Raw genomic sequence first — 14,282 nt, 5'->3', positions numbered from 1 at the left:
TTGCACATCACAGAGTCCCCTGTCCCTGACACGAGGGTACACATGTATAAGGGAAAGAAACCTGAGATAACCTTTCCCTCCTCACATGAGTTGAACGAATTATGTGAAAAAGCTTGGGAATCTCCAGACAAAAAGCTGCAGATTCCCAAAAGGATTCTTATGGCGTATCCTTTCCCGCCAATGGACAGGATACGGTGGGAATCCTCCCCTAGGGTGGATAAAGCATTGACACGCTTATCCAAAAAGGTAGCGCTGCCATCCCAGGATACGGCTACCATCAGGGACCCTGCTGACCGCAAGCAGGAGGTTACCCTAAAGTCCATTTACACACATTCTGGTACCTTACTCAGACCGGCAATTGCGTCGGCCGGGGTTGTAGCGCGGTGGCAGCATGGACAGATACCTTATCAGCAGAGATTGAGACCCTAGATAAGGATGCTATGTTATTGACCATAGGGCATATAAAAGATGCTGTCCTATATATGAGAGATGCTCAAAGTGACATTAGTCTACTGGGTTCTAGAATAAACGCTATGTCGATTTCTGCTAGACGAGTCCTATGGACCCGGCAATGGACAGGTGATGCCGACTCAAAAAGGCATATGGAGGTTTTACCTTACAGGGGTGAGGAATTGTTTGGGGAAGGTCTCTCGGACCTAGTCTCCACAGCTACAGCTGGTAAATCAAATTTTTTGCCTTATATTCCCTCACAGCCTAAGAAAGCACCACATTATCAAATACAGTCCTTTCGATCACAGAGAAACAAGAAAGTACGAGGTGCGTCCTTTCTTGCCAGAGGTAAGGGCAGAGGGAAGAAGCTGCACAACACAGCTAGTTCCCAGGAACAGAAGTCCTCCCCGGCCTCTACAAAATCCACCGCATGACGCTGGGGCTCCGCTAAAGGAGTCCGCCCAGTTGGGGGCACGTCTTCGAGTTTTCAGCCACATCTGGGTTCATTCGCAGGTGGATCCCTAGGCAATAGAAATTGTTTCTCAGGGTTACAAGCTGAAATTCGAAGAGGTGCCTCCTCGCCGGTTTTTCAAATCGGCCCTACCATCTTCTCCCCAGGAAAGGGAGATAGTGTTAAATGCAATTCACAAATTGTATCTTCAACATATGCAGATGAGGGTTCCAGCCAACTTTGGCCCACTGCTTGGATGACATCACCGTATGCAAATCCGTCTTCTGCAGACCTTCTCCCAGGAATGCTTGTACTAGTTGTTGCATTTGGTTTGTTGTTTGGGCGTGCTTCAGTATTAGGCAGCCTTCTGCCCTCCCATGTTCATCTGAAAATATGTGTTCTCCCGGCAGTTGTTGTCCCCAGATGAGAGTTCCCTTGTGCTGCCTCAGTTGAATCTCCTTTACTTGACAGAGATGTGCCTGAGCAGCGGCCCTCCCCAGCCCTATCTCAAATCATACTTATTTTGCATAGGAGATACCATGGTCATAAAGATTGTTCTCCCAGGGTAAGGTTCATTCATTGCATTCTGGGTATGCTGACCCCTGTGATTTCCCCAAATGTGGGAAACTCAACTGCATTATTTGTGGTAGTGGGGGACTGTGTTTGTGTTTTCCTCTGGTCAGCTCTGGTAAAAGTCAGATTTCTTTGTCTCAGATCTTCCTCTAGCCTTGTTCTTCTTTCGAGAGTTCCATTGTGCTGCCTCAGTTTGACCTCCTTCACTTGACAGGGGGGTACCCGAGCAGCGACCCTCCCCAGCTCTAGCCCAACTCCTACATACCTGCCAGGTGAGATACTATGATCATGAAGGTGCTTCTCCCAGGGCAAGGCGCACCCATTGCACTCTGGGTGTGCTGCTCCTGCGATTTCCCCAAATGTGGGAAACTTGACTGCATAATTTGTGTTTCCCCTGGTCGGCTCTCGTATAATTCAGATCTCTTTGTCTCAGGTCTCTCTCCAGCCTAGTTTGCTGTCTGTTTCCACTTCTGTTTTCTTGAGCCGCTCCCTTCTATGCCCTTGCGCACTATCCTGACTTCTCCCGTCTGCTTACTTTGTGCCTTCCAACGCACAATGCGAACTACAGGTAGTGCTGCAGGGCCCACACCCTTTTACTTGCCGTACAGAGCAGCTCTGGAGCTGTTACAGTGCCCAGCTGCTGCAAGAAATCAGCTTGAATGCTTCAGGGGCTGGGGCATAGCCAACATGAGCCCCACACCGAAGGAGGGTGGAGGTATTTAATGCGAACTAGGGGTCATCCAAGCACCGCAAAAGGCCGCCATGCCCTGCATAACCCTTTTCTCTTTTCATATGCAGATGAGGGTTCCAGCCAACTTTGGCCCACTGCTTGGATGACATCACCGTATGCAAATCCGTCTTCTGCAGACCTTCTCCCAGGAATGCTTTTACTAGTTGTTACATTTGGTTTGTTGTTTGGGGGTGCTTCAGTATTAGGCAGCCTTCTGCCCTCCCATGTTCATCTGAAAATATGTGTTTTCCCTGCAGTTGTTGTCCCCAGATGAGAGTTCCCTTGTGCTGCCTCAGTTGAATCTCCTTTACTTGACAGAGATGTGCCTGAGCAGCGGCCCTCCCCAGCCCTATCCCAAATCATACTTATTTTGCATAGAAGTTTCCATGGTCATGAAGATTGTTCTCCCAGGGTGAGGTTCATTCATTGCATTCTGGGTATGCTGACCCCTGTGATTTCCCCAAATGTGGGAAACTCGACTGCATTAATTGTGGTAGTGGGGGACTGTGTTTGTGCTTTCCTCTGGTCAGCTCTGGTAAAAGACAGATTTCTATGTCTCAGATCTTCCTCTAGCCTTGTTCTTTTTTCGAGAGTTTCCTTGTGCTGCCTCAGTTGGATCTCCTTCACTTGACAGGGGGGTGCCCGAGCAGCGACCCTCCCCATCTCTAGCCCAACTCCTACTTACCTGCCAGGTGAGATACTATGATCAGGAAGGTGCTTCTCCCAGGGCAAGGCTCACCCATTGCACTCTGGGTGTGCTGCTCCTACGATTTCCCCAAATGTGGGACACTTGACTGCATAATTTGTGTTTCCTCTAGTCGGCTACTCGTATAATTCAGATCTCTTTGTCTCAGGTCTCTCTCCAGCCTAGTTTGCTGTCTGTTTCCACTTCTCTTTTCTTGAGCCGCTGCCTTCTATGCCCTTGTGCACTCTCCTGACTTCTCCTGTCTGCTTACTTTGTGCCTTCCAACGCACAATGCAAACTACAGGTAGTGCTGCAGGGCCCACACCCTTTTACTTGCCTTTCAGAGCAGCTCTGGAGCTGTTACAGTGCCCAGCTGCTGCAAGAAATCAGCTTGAATGCTTCAGGGGCTGGGGCATAGCCAACATGAGCCCCACACCGACGGAGGGTGGAGGTGTTTAATGCGAACTAAGGGTCATCCAAGCGCCGCAAAAGGCCGCCATGCCCTGCATACCCCTTTTCTCTTTTCATATGCAGATGAGGGTTCCAGCCAACTTTGGCCCACTGCTTGGATGACATCACCGTATGCAAATCCGTCTTCTGCAGACCTTCCCCCAGGAATGCTTGTACTAGTTGTTGCATTTGGTTTGTTGTTTGGGGTGCTTCAGTATTAGGCAGCCTTCAGCTCTCCCATGTTCATCTGAAAATATGTGTTCTCCCTGCAGTTGTTGTCCCCAGATGAGAGTTCCCTTGTGCTGCCTCAGTTGAATCTCCTTTACTTGAAAGAGATGTGCCTGAGCAGCGGCCCTCCCCAGCCCTATCCCAAATCATACTTATTTTGCATAGGAGATACCATGGTCATGAAGATTGTTCTCCCAGGGTGAGGTTCATTCATTGCATTCTGGGTATGCTGACCCCTGTGATTTCCCCAAATGTGGGAAACTCGACTGCATTATTTGTGGTAGTGGGGGACTGTGTTTGTGCTTTCCTCTGGTCAGCTCTGGTAAAAGTCAGATTTCTTTGTCTCAGATCTTCCTCTAGCCTTGTTCTTTTTTTGAGAGTTTCCTTGTGCTGCCTCAGTTGGATCTCCTTCACTTGACAGGGGGGTGCCCGAGCAGCGACCCTCCCCAGCTCAAGCCCAACTCCTACTTACCTGCCAAGTGAGATACTATGATCAGGAAGGTGCTTCTACCAGGGCAAGGCTCACCCATTGCACTCTGGGTGTGCTGCTCCTACGATTTCCCCAAATGTGGGACACTTGACTGCATAATTTGTGTTTCCTCTGGTCGGCTACTCGTATAATTCAGATCTCTTTGTCTCAGGTCTCTCTCCAGCCTAGTTTGCTGTCTGTTTCCACTTCTCTTTTCTTGAGCCCCTGCCTTCTATGCCCTTGTGCACTCTCCTGACTTCTCCTGTCTGCTTACTTTGTGCCTTCCAACGCACAATGCAAACTACAGGTAGTGCTGCAGGGCCAACACCCTTTTACTTGCCTTACAGAGCAGCTCTGGAGCTGTTACAGTGCCCAGCTGCTGCAAGAAATCAGCTTGAATGCTTCAGGGGCTGGGGCATAGCCAACATGAGCAGCAAGATGCAGCACTGGACTATTAGTAATGTACTGTTGTATGCTGAGCACCACAATGCAGCACAAGACAATGAGCAGTGATACTGAGCACTGATGAGGATACTACTGAGAACTGACACTGAGCAGGAGAGACACACTACTAGTATTACTGAGCAGCAATAAGTAACCACTGATACTGGGCACTGATATTGAGATTTCCACTGAGAGAACATAGCCACGTCCTCTCCGCTCTCTCTTCAATGCACGAGTAAAAATGGCGGCAACGCGCAGCTCTTTATATGGAATCCGAATCTCGCGAGAATCTGACAGCGGGATGATGACATTTTCCCTTGTTCAGGTTTTCATAGTCAGGCGGGAACAACCGAGCCTGCCACGGACCAGTGTAAACCACGTGGAGTTCGTCGGGAATTCGGTTCTCGGAGAACCGAACCCGCTCCTCTATATATACTATATTACTATGTTACTGTAGTATACAGAACACCACAATGCAATGAGCAGTGATAGTGAGCACTGATGAGGATACTAGAACTGACACTGAGCAGCAAGATGCAGCACTGGACTATTAGTAATGTACTGTAGTATGCTGAGCACCACAATGCAGCACAAGACAATGAGCAGTGATACTGAGCACTGATGAGGATACTACTGAGAACTGACACTGAGCAGGAGAGACACACTACTAGTATTACTGAGCAGCAATAAGTAACCACTGATACTGAGCACTGATATTGAGATTTCCACTGAGAGAACATAGCCACGTCCTCTCCGCTCTCTCTTCAATGCACGAGTAAAAATGGCAGCAACGCGCAGCTCTTTATATGGAATCCGAATCTCGCAAGAATCCGACAGCGGGATGATGACATTTTCCCTTGTTCAGGTTTTCCGAGTCAGGCGGGAACAACCGAGCCTGCCTCGGACCAGTGTAAACCACGTGGAGTTCGTGGGGAATTCGGTTCTCGGAGAACCGAACCCGCTCCTCTCTACCTTATACCCATCAATTTTTTTATTTTCAATCTAAGCCCCTGCAGTTTTCTGTAAGCATCTGCTTCGCTATGATGATCAACAAGTCACAAGGGCAAACACTCAGGGCTTGAGGCGTAGATCTTAGGACCAGCTGCTACAAGCATGGCAGAGGTGTCACTATCACTGGTGACACCCAGAAAGGTAGCGAGGGAGATTGTAATGCAGTGCGCGCAGATAAACAGCGCAATGGTAAAAAGGAGGCATGGTTTCATAGGTAGGGGCGTGGCCTGGTGGCCTGAATCTACATTTTGTTGCTCCGGGTGTCCCGGGGGTTGGGGGCTGCACCCGGGGACTAGTGTGTGAGCTGTGCTGGCTCCTGCACAGTGACAGGGCATGGCCACCCAGCATGACGCCTCCCTTCTTGACCATGCTGTAATTGCAGTCGCACTGCAGTTCAGCGTGATCATAAAAAATGGTGTAGGCTCCTGCTGGTGCAGGCTGTAGAGAAAAGCTGCTGTGACCACGCCCCCTGTGTCTCCTCCGTTGCAGACCCCATTTTGAAGCCTTGCCCCCGGACTAAGAGAAAAGTATGCCCTTGCGCACTATCCTGACTTCTCCTCCCGTCTGCTTAATTTGTGCCTTCCAACGCACAATGCGAACAACAGGTGGTGCTGCAGGGCCCACACCCTTTTACTTGCCTTACAGAACAGCTCTGGAGCTGTTACAGTGCCCAGCTGCTGCAAGAAATCAGCTTGAATGCTTCAGGGGATGGGGCATGGCCAACATGAGCCCCACACCAAAGGAGGGTGGGGGTGTTTAATGCGAACTAGGGGTCATCCAAGCACTGCAAAAGGCCGCCATGCCCTGCATGCCCCTTTTCTCTTTTCATATGCAGATGAGGGTTCCAGTCAACTTTGGCCCACTGCTTGGATAACATCACCGTATGCAAATCCGTCTGCTGCAGACCTTCCCCAAGGAGTGCTTGTACTAGTTGTTGCATATGGTTTGATATTTGATGGTGCTTCAGTATTAGGCAGCCTTCCGCCCTCCCATGTTCATCTGAAAAGATGTGGTCTCCCTGCAGTTGTTGTCCCCAGATGAGAGTTCCCTTGTGCTGCCTCAGTTGAATCTCCTTTACTTGACAGAGATGTGCCTGAGCAGCGGCCCTCACCAGCCCTATCCCAAATCATACTTATTTTGCATAGGAGATACCATGGTCATGAAGATTGTTCTCCCAGGGTGAGGTTCATTCATTGCATTCTGGGTATGCTGACCCCTGTGATTTTCCCAAATGTGGGAAACTCGACTGCATTATTTGTGGTAGTGGGGGACTGTGTTTGTGCTTTCCTCTGGTCAGCTCTGGTAAAAGTCAGATTTCTTTGTCTCAGATCTTCCTCTAGCCTTGTTCTTCTTTCGAGAGTTCCCTTGTGCTGCCTCAGTTGGATCTCTTTCACTTGACAGGGGGGTGCCCGAACAGCGACCCTCCCCAGCTCTAGCCCAACTCCTACTTACCTGCCAGGTGAGATACTATGATCATGAAGGTGCTTCTCCCAGGGCAAGGCTCACCCATTGCACTCTGGGTGTGCTGCCCCTGCGATTTCCCCAAATGTGGGAAACTTGACTGCATAATTTGTGTTTCCCCTGGTCGGCTCTCGTATAATTCAGATCTCTTTGTCTCAGGTCTCTCTCCAGCCTAGTTTGCTGTCTGTTTCCACTTCTCTTTTCTTCAACCGCTCCCTTCTATACCCTTGTGCACTATCCTGACTTCTCCTCCCGTCTGCTTACTTTGTGCCTTCCAATGCACAATGCAAACTACAGGTAGTGCTGCAGGGCCCACACCCTTTTACTTGCCTTACAGAGCAGCTCTGGAGCTGTTACAGTGCCCAGCTGCTGCAAGAAATCAGCTTGAATGCTTCAGGGGATGGGGCATGGCCAACATGAGCCCCACACCAAAGGAGGGTGGAGGTGTTTAATGCGAACTAGGGGTCATCCAAGCACCACAAAAGGCCGCCATGCCCTGCACGCCCCTTTTCTCTTTTCATATGCAGATGAGGGTTGAAGCCAACTTTGACCCACTGCTTGGATGACATCACCGTATGCAAATCCGTCTTCTGCAGAACTTCCCCCAGGAATGCTTGCACTAGTTGTTGCATTTGGTTTGTTGTTTGGGGGTGCTTCAGTATTAGGCAGCCTTCTGCCCTCCCATGTTCATCTGAAAATATGTGTTCTCCCTGCAGTTGTTGTCCCCAGATGAGAGTTCCCTTGTGCTGCCTCAGTTGAATCTCCTTTACTTGACAGAGATGTGCATGAGCAGCGGCCCTCCCCAGCCCTATTCCAAATCATACTTATTTTGCATAGGAGATACCATGGTCATGAAGATTGTTCTCCCAGGGTGAGGTTCATTCATTGCATTTTGGGTATGCTGACCCCTGTGATTTCCCCAAATGTGGGAAACTTGACTGCATTATTTGTGGTAGTGGGGGACTGTGTTTGTGCTTTCCTCTGGTCAGCTCTGGTAAAAGTCAGATTTCTTTGTCTCAGATTTTCCTCTAGCCTTGTTCTTCTTTTGAGAGTTCCATTGTGCTGCCTCAGTTGGATCTCCTTCACTTGACAGGGGGGTACCCGAGCAGCGACCCTCCCCAGCTCTAGCCCAACTCCTACTTACCTGCCAGGTGAGATACTATGATCATGAAGGTGCTTCTCCCAGGGCAAGGCTCACCCATTGCACTCTGGGTGTGCTGCCCCTGCGATTTCCCCAAATGTGGGAAACTTGACTGCATAATGTGTGTTTCCCCTGGTCGGCTCTCGTATAATTCAGATCTATTTGTCTCAGGTCTCTCTCCAGCCTAGTTTGCTGTCTGTTTCCACTTCTCTTTTCTTCAGCCGCTCCCTTCTATACCCTTGTGCACTATCCTGACTTCTCCTCCCGTCTGCTTACTTTGTGCCTTCCAATGCACAATGCAAACTACAGGTAGTGCTGCAGGGCCCACACCCTTTTACTTGCCTTACAGAGCAGCTCTGGAGCTGTTACAGTGCCCAGCTGCTGCAAGAAATCAGCTTGAATGCTTCAGGGGATGGGGCATGGCCAACATGAGCCCCACACCAAAGGAGGGGGGAGGTGTTTAATGCGAACTAGGGGTCATCCAAGCACTGCAAAAGGCCGCCATGCCCTGCATGCCCCTTTTCTCTTTTCATATGCAGATGAGGGTTCCAGTCAACTTTGGCCCACTGCTTGGATAACATCACCGTATGCAAATCCGTCTGCTGCAGACCTTCCCCCAGGAGTGCTTGTACTAGTTGTTGCATATGGTTTGATATTTGATGGTGCTTCAGTATTAGGCAGCCTTCCGCCCTCCCATGTTCATCTGAAAAGATGTGGTCTCCCTGCAGTTGTTGTCCCCAGATGAGAGTTCACTTGTGCTGCCTCAGTTGAATCTCCTTTACTTGACAGAGATGTGCCTGAGCAGCTGCCCTCACCAGCCCTATCCCAAATCATACTTATTTTGCATAGGAGATACCATGGTCATGAAGATTGTTCTCCCAGGGTGAGGTTCATTCATTGCATTCTGGGTATGCTGACCCCTGTGATTTTCCCAAATGTGGGAAACTCGACTGCATTATTTGTGGTAGTGGGGGACTGTGTTTGTGCTTTCCTCTGGTCAGCTCTGGTAAAAGTCAGATTTCTTTGTCTCAGATCTTCCTCTAGCCTTGTTCTTCTTTCGAGAGTTCCCTTGTGCTGCCTCAGTTGGATCTCTTTCACTTGACAGGGGGGTGCCCGAACAGCGACCCTCCCCAGCTCTAGCCCAACTCCTACTTACCTGCCAGGTGAGATACTATGATCATGAAGGTGCTTCTCCCAGGGCAAGGCTCACCCATTGCACTCTGGGTGTGCTGCCCCTGCGATTTCCCCAAATGTGGGAAACTTGACTGCATAATTTGTGTTTCCCCTGGTCGGCTCTCGTATAATTCAGATCTCTTTGTCTCAGGTCTCTCTCCAGCCTAGTTTGCTGTCTGTTTCCACTTCTCTTTTCTTCAACCGCTCCCTTCTATACCCTTGTGCACTATCCTGACTTCTCCTCCCGTCTGCTTACTTTGTGCCTTCCAATGCACAATGCAAACTACAGGTAGTGCTGCAGGGCCCACACCCTTTTACTTGCCTTACAGAGCAGCTCTGGAGCTGTTACAGTGCCCAGCTGCTGCAAGAAATCAGCTTGAATGCTTCAGGGGATGGGGCATGGCCAACATGAGCCCCACACCAAAGGAGGGTGGAGGTGTTTAATGCGAACTAGGGGTCATCCAAGCACCGCAAAAGGCCGCCATGCCCTGCACGCCCCTTTTCTCTTTTCAAATGCAGATGAGGGTTGAAGCCAACTTTGACCCACTGCTTGGATGACATCACCGTATGCAAATCCGTCTTCTGCAGAACTTCCCCCAGGAATGCTTGCACTAGTTGTTGCATTTGGTTTGTTGTTTGGGGGTGCTTCAGTATTAGGCAGCCTTCTGCCCTCCCATGTTCATCTGAAAATATGTGTTCTCCCTGCAGTTGTTGTCCCCAGATGAGAGTTCCCTTGTGCTGCCTCAGTTGAATCTCCTTTACTTGACAGAGATGTGCATGAGCAGCGGCCCTCCCCAGCCCTATTCCAAATCATACTTATTTTGCATAGGAGATACCATGGTCATGAAGATTGTTCTCCCAGGGTGAGGTTCATTCATTGCATTTTGGGTATGCTGACCCCTGTGATTTCCCCAAATGTGGGAAACTTGACTGCATTATTTGTGGTAGTGGGGGACTGTGTTTGTGCTTTCCTCTGGTCAGCTCTGGTAAAAGTCAGATTTCTTTGTCTCAGATTTTCCTCTAGCCTTGTTCTTCTTTCGAGAGTTCCATTGTGCTGCCTCAGTTGGATCTCCTTCACTTGACAGGGGGGTACCCGAGCAGCGACCCTCCCCAGCTCTAGCCCAACTCCTACTTACCTGCCAGGTGAGATACTATGATCATGAAGGTGCTTCTCCCAGGGCAAGGCTCACCCATTGCACTCTGGGTGTGCTGCCCCTGCGATTTCCCCAAATGTGGGAAACTTGACTGCATAATTTGTGTTTCCCCTGGTCGGCTCTCGTATAATTCAGATCTATTTGTCTCAGGTCTCTCTCCAGCCTAGTTTGCTGTCTGTTTCCACTTCTCTTTTCTTCAGCCGCTCCCTTCTATACCCTTGTGCACTATCCTGACTTCTCCTCCCGTCTGCTTACTTTGTGCCTTCCAATGCACAATGCAAACTACAGGTAGTGCTGCAGGGCCCACACCCTTTTACTTGCCTTACAGAGCAGCTCTGGAGCTGTTACAGTGCCCAGCTGCTGCAAGAAATCAGCTTGAATGCTTCAGGGGATGGGGCATGGCCAACATGAGCCCCACACCAAAGGAGGGGGGAGGTGTTTAATGCGAACTAGGGGTCATCCAAGCACTGCAAAAGGCCGCCATGCCCTGCATGCCCCTTTTCTCTTTTCATATGCAGATGAGGGTTCCAGTCAACTTTGGCCCACTGCTTGGATAACATCACCGTATGCAAATCCGTCTGCTGCAGACCTTCCCCCAGGAGTGCTTGTACTAGTTGTTGCATATGGTTTGATATTTGATGGTGCTTCAGTATTAGGCAGCCTTCCGCCCTCCCATGTTCATCTGAAAAGATGTGGTCTCCCTGCAGTTGTTGTCCCCAGATGAGAGTTCACTTGTGCTGCCTCAGTTGAATCTCCTTTACTTGACAGAGATGTGCCTGAGCAGCTGCCCTCACCAGCCCTATCCCAAATCATACTTATTTTGCATAGGAGATACCATGGTCATGAAGATTGTTCTCCCAGGGTGAGGTTCATTCATTGCATTCTGGGTATGCTGACCCCTGTGATTTTCCCAAATGTGGGAAACTCGACTGCATTATTTGTGGTAGTGGGGGACTGTGTTTGTGCTTTCCTCTGGTCAGCTCTGGTAAAAGTCAGATTTCTTTGTCTCAGATCTTCCTCTAGCCTTGTTCTTCTTTCGAGAGTTCCCTGGTGCTGCCTCAGTTGGATCTCCTTCACTTCACAGGGGGGAACCCGAGCAGCGACCCTCCCCAGCTCTAGCCCAACTCCTACTTACCTGCCAGGTGAGATACTATGATCATGAAGGTGCTTCTCCCAGGGCAAGGCTCAACCATTGCACTCTGGGTGTGCTGCTCCTGCGATTTCCCCAAATGTGGGAAACTTGACTGCATAATTTGTGTTTCCCCTCGTCGGCTCTCGTATAATTCAGATCTCTTTGTCTCAGGTCTCTCTCCAGCCTAGTTTGCTGTCTGTTTCCACTTCTCTTTTCTTCAGCCGCTCCCTTCTATACCCTTGTGCACTATCCTGACTTCTCCTCCCGTCTGCTTACTTTGTGCCTTCCAATGCACAATGCAAACTACAGGTAGTGCTGCAGGGCCCACACCCTTTTACTTGCCTTACAGAGCAGCTCTGGAGCTGTTACAGTGCCCAGCTGCTGCAAGAAATCAGCTTGAATGCTTCAGGGGCTGGGGCATAGCCAACATGAGCCCCACACCAAAGGAGGGTGGAGGTGTTTAATGCAAACTAGGGGTCAGCCAAGCGCCGCAAAAGGCCACCATGCCCTGCACGCCCCTTTTCTCTTTTCATATGCAGACGAGGGTTGAAGCCAACTTTGACCCACTGCTTGGATGACATCACCATATGCAAATCCATCTGCGGCAGGCCTTCCCCCAGGAATGCTTGCACTAGTTGTTGCATTTGGTTTGTTGTTTGGGGGTGCTTCAGTATTAGGCAGCCTTCTGCCCTCCCATGTTCATCTTCAGGGGATGGGGCATGGCCAACATGAGCCCCACACCAAAGGAGGGTGGAGGTGTTTAATGCGAACTAGGGGTCATCCAAGCACCGCAAAAGGCCGCCATGCCCTGCACGCCCCTTTTCTCTTTTCATATGCAGATGAGGGTTGAAGCCAACTTTGACCCACTGCTTGGATGACATCACCGTATGCAAATCCGTCTTCTGCAGAACTTCACTTGACAGGGGGGTGCCCGAGCAGCGACCCTCCCCATCTCTAGCCCAACTCCTACTTACCTGCCGGGTGAGATACTATGATCAGGAAGGTGCTTCTCCCAGGGCAAGGCTCACCCATTGCACTCTGGGTGTGCTGCTCCTACGATTTCCCCAAATGTGGGACACTTGACTGCATAATTTGTGTTTCCTCTAGTCGGCTACTCGTATAATTCAGATCTCTTTGTCTCAGGTCTCTCTCCAGCCTAGTTTGCTGTCTGTTTCCACTTCTCTTTTCTTGAGCCGCTGCCTTCTATGCCCTTGTGCACTCTCCTGACTTCTCCTGTCTGCTTACTTTGTGCCTTCCAACGCACAATGCAAACTACAGGTAGTGCTGCAGGGCCCACACCCTTTTACTTGCCTTTCAGAGCAGCTCTGGAGCTGTTACAGTGCCCAGCTGCTGCAAGAAATCAGCTTGAATGCTTCAGGGGCTGGGGCATAGCCAACATGAGCCCCACACCGACGGAGGGTGGAGGTGTTTAATGCGAACTAAGGGTCATCCAAGCGCCGCAAAAGGCCGCCATGCCCTGCATACCCCTTTTCTCTTTTCATATGCAGATGAGGGTTCCAGCCAACTTTGGCCCACTGCTTGGATGACATCACCGTATGCAAATCCGTCTTCTGCAGACCTTCCCCCAGGAATGCTTGTACTAGTTGTTGCATTTGGTTTGTTGTTTGGGGTGCTTCAGTATTAGGCAGCCTTCAGCTCTCCCATGTTCATCTGAAAATATGTGTTCTCCCTGCAGTTGTTGTCCCCAGATGAGAGTACCCTTGTGCTGCCTCAGTTGAATCTCCTTTACTTGAAAGAGATGTGCCTGAGCAGCGGCCCTCCCCAGCCCTATCCCAAATCATACTTATTTTGCATAGGAGATACCATGGTCATGAAGATTGTTCTCCCAGGGTGAGGTTCATTCATTGCATTCTGGGTATGCTGACCCCTGTGATTTCCCCAAATGTGGGAAACTCGACTGCATTATTTGTGGTAGTGGGGGACTGTGTTTGTGCTTTCCTCTGGTCAGCTCTGGTAAAAGTCAGATTTCTTTGTCTCAGATCTTCCTCTAGCCTTGTTCTTTTTTTGAGAGTTTCCTTGTGCTGCCTCAGTTGGATCTCCTTCACTTGACAGGGGGGTGCCCGAGCAGCGACCCTCCCCAGCTCAAGCCCAACTCCTACTTACCTGCCAAGTGAGATACTATGATCAGGAAGGTGCTTCTACCAGGGCAAGGCTCACCCATTGCACTCTGGGTGTGCTGCTCCTACGATTTCCCCAAATGTGGGACACTTGACTGCATAATTTGTGTTTCCTCTGGTCGGCTACTCGTATAATTCAGATCTCTTTGTCTCAGGTCTCTCTCCAGCCTAGTTTGCTGTCTGTTTCCACTTCTCTTTTCTTGAGCCCCTGCCTTCTATGCCCTTGTGCACTCTCCTGACTTCTCCTGTCTGCTTACTTTGTGCCTTCCAACGCACAATGCAAACTACAGGTAGTGCTGCAGGGCCAACACCCTTTTACTTGCCTTACAGAGCAGCTCTGGAGCTGTTACAGTGCCCAGCTGCTGCAAGAAATCAGCTTGAATGCTTCAGGGGCTGGGGCATAGCCAACATGAGCAGCAAGATGCAGCACTGGACTATTAGTAATGTACTGTTGTATGCTGAGCACCACAATGCAGCACAAGACAATGAGCAGTGATACTGAGCACTGATGAGGATACTACTGAGAACTGACACTGAGCAGGAGAGACACACTACTAGTATTACTGAGCAGCAATAAGTAACCACTGATACT

At 50.0% G+C, this 14,282-nt stretch overlaps 18 non-coding genes and 1 pseudogene across 18 annotated transcripts; all 19 read left to right on the top strand.

The window, feature by feature from the left end:
• The first annotated feature begins 1,415 nt into the window (after positions 1-1,415).
• LOC135035414 (U1 spliceosomal RNA) lies at positions 1,416-1,579 on the top strand. The gene has a single exon (XR_010230452.1). It is a non-coding gene; the product is annotated as a U1 spliceosomal RNA (small nuclear RNA).
• Positions 1,580-1,731: 152 nt separating this feature from the next.
• On the top strand, positions 1,732-1,894 carry LOC135035517 (U1 spliceosomal RNA). The gene has a single exon (XR_010230552.1). It is a non-coding gene; the product is annotated as a U1 spliceosomal RNA (small nuclear RNA).
• A 671-nt stretch (positions 1,895-2,565) lies between these two features.
• LOC135035452 (U1 spliceosomal RNA) lies at positions 2,566-2,729 on the top strand. The gene has a single exon (XR_010230491.1). It is a non-coding gene; the product is annotated as a U1 spliceosomal RNA (small nuclear RNA).
• Positions 2,730-2,881: 152 nt separating this feature from the next.
• LOC135035524 (U1 spliceosomal RNA) lies at positions 2,882-3,045 on the top strand. The gene has a single exon (XR_010230558.1). It is a non-coding gene; the product is annotated as a U1 spliceosomal RNA (small nuclear RNA).
• A 670-nt stretch (positions 3,046-3,715) lies between these two features.
• LOC135035476 (U1 spliceosomal RNA) lies at positions 3,716-3,879 on the top strand. The gene has a single exon (XR_010230512.1). It is a non-coding gene; the product is annotated as a U1 spliceosomal RNA (small nuclear RNA).
• A 152-nt stretch (positions 3,880-4,031) lies between these two features.
• LOC135035558 (U1 spliceosomal RNA) lies at positions 4,032-4,195 on the top strand. Its single transcript, XR_010230575.1, has one exon. It is a non-coding gene; the product is annotated as a U1 spliceosomal RNA (small nuclear RNA).
• A 2,424-nt stretch (positions 4,196-6,619) lies between these two features.
• LOC135035590 (U1 spliceosomal RNA) lies at positions 6,620-6,783 on the top strand. The gene has a single exon (XR_010230598.1). It is a non-coding gene; the product is annotated as a U1 spliceosomal RNA (small nuclear RNA).
• A 152-nt stretch (positions 6,784-6,935) lies between these two features.
• Positions 6,936-7,098, top strand: LOC135035475 (U1 spliceosomal RNA). The gene has a single exon (XR_010230511.1). It is a non-coding gene; the product is annotated as a U1 spliceosomal RNA (small nuclear RNA).
• Positions 7,099-7,772: 674 nt separating this feature from the next.
• On the top strand, positions 7,773-7,936 carry LOC135035612 (U1 spliceosomal RNA). Its single transcript, XR_010230619.1, has one exon. It is a non-coding gene; the product is annotated as a U1 spliceosomal RNA (small nuclear RNA).
• Positions 7,937-8,088: 152 nt separating this feature from the next.
• Positions 8,089-8,251, top strand: LOC135035518 (U1 spliceosomal RNA). The gene has a single exon (XR_010230553.1). It is a non-coding gene; the product is annotated as a U1 spliceosomal RNA (small nuclear RNA).
• Positions 8,252-8,925: 674 nt separating this feature from the next.
• Positions 8,926-9,089, top strand: LOC135035589 (U1 spliceosomal RNA). The gene has a single exon (XR_010230597.1). It is a non-coding gene; the product is annotated as a U1 spliceosomal RNA (small nuclear RNA).
• Positions 9,090-9,241: 152 nt separating this feature from the next.
• LOC135035473 (U1 spliceosomal RNA) lies at positions 9,242-9,404 on the top strand. The gene has a single exon (XR_010230510.1). It is a non-coding gene; the product is annotated as a U1 spliceosomal RNA (small nuclear RNA).
• Positions 9,405-10,078: 674 nt separating this feature from the next.
• On the top strand, positions 10,079-10,242 carry LOC135035611 (U1 spliceosomal RNA). Its single transcript, XR_010230618.1, has one exon. It is a non-coding gene; the product is annotated as a U1 spliceosomal RNA (small nuclear RNA).
• Positions 10,243-10,394: 152 nt separating this feature from the next.
• On the top strand, positions 10,395-10,557 carry LOC135035482 (U1 spliceosomal RNA). Its single transcript, XR_010230518.1, has one exon. It is a non-coding gene; the product is annotated as a U1 spliceosomal RNA (small nuclear RNA).
• Positions 10,558-11,231: 674 nt separating this feature from the next.
• LOC135035588 (U1 spliceosomal RNA) lies at positions 11,232-11,395 on the top strand. The gene has a single exon (XR_010230596.1). It is a non-coding gene; the product is annotated as a U1 spliceosomal RNA (small nuclear RNA).
• A 152-nt stretch (positions 11,396-11,547) lies between these two features.
• On the top strand, positions 11,548-11,683 carry LOC135035534 (U1 spliceosomal RNA; annotated as a pseudogene).
• An 835-nt stretch (positions 11,684-12,518) lies between these two features.
• LOC135035543 (U1 spliceosomal RNA) lies at positions 12,519-12,682 on the top strand. The gene has a single exon (XR_010230566.1). It is a non-coding gene; the product is annotated as a U1 spliceosomal RNA (small nuclear RNA).
• Positions 12,683-13,352: 670 nt separating this feature from the next.
• Positions 13,353-13,516, top strand: LOC135035464 (U1 spliceosomal RNA). The gene has a single exon (XR_010230501.1). It is a non-coding gene; the product is annotated as a U1 spliceosomal RNA (small nuclear RNA).
• A 152-nt stretch (positions 13,517-13,668) lies between these two features.
• Positions 13,669-13,832, top strand: LOC135035557 (U1 spliceosomal RNA). Its single transcript, XR_010230574.1, has one exon. It is a non-coding gene; the product is annotated as a U1 spliceosomal RNA (small nuclear RNA).
• The last annotated feature ends 450 nt before the right edge of the window (positions 13,833-14,282 follow it).

This window comes from Pseudophryne corroboree, unplaced genomic scaffold (assembly GCF_028390025.1).
Source record: "Pseudophryne corroboree isolate aPseCor3 unplaced genomic scaffold, aPseCor3.hap2 scaffold_606, whole genome shotgun sequence".
Lineage (NCBI taxonomy): Eukaryota > Metazoa > Chordata > Amphibia > Anura > Myobatrachidae > Pseudophryne > Pseudophryne corroboree.
Note: the sequence above shows the minus strand (reverse complement) of the source record. Positions and strands in the feature narration are given on the sequence as shown.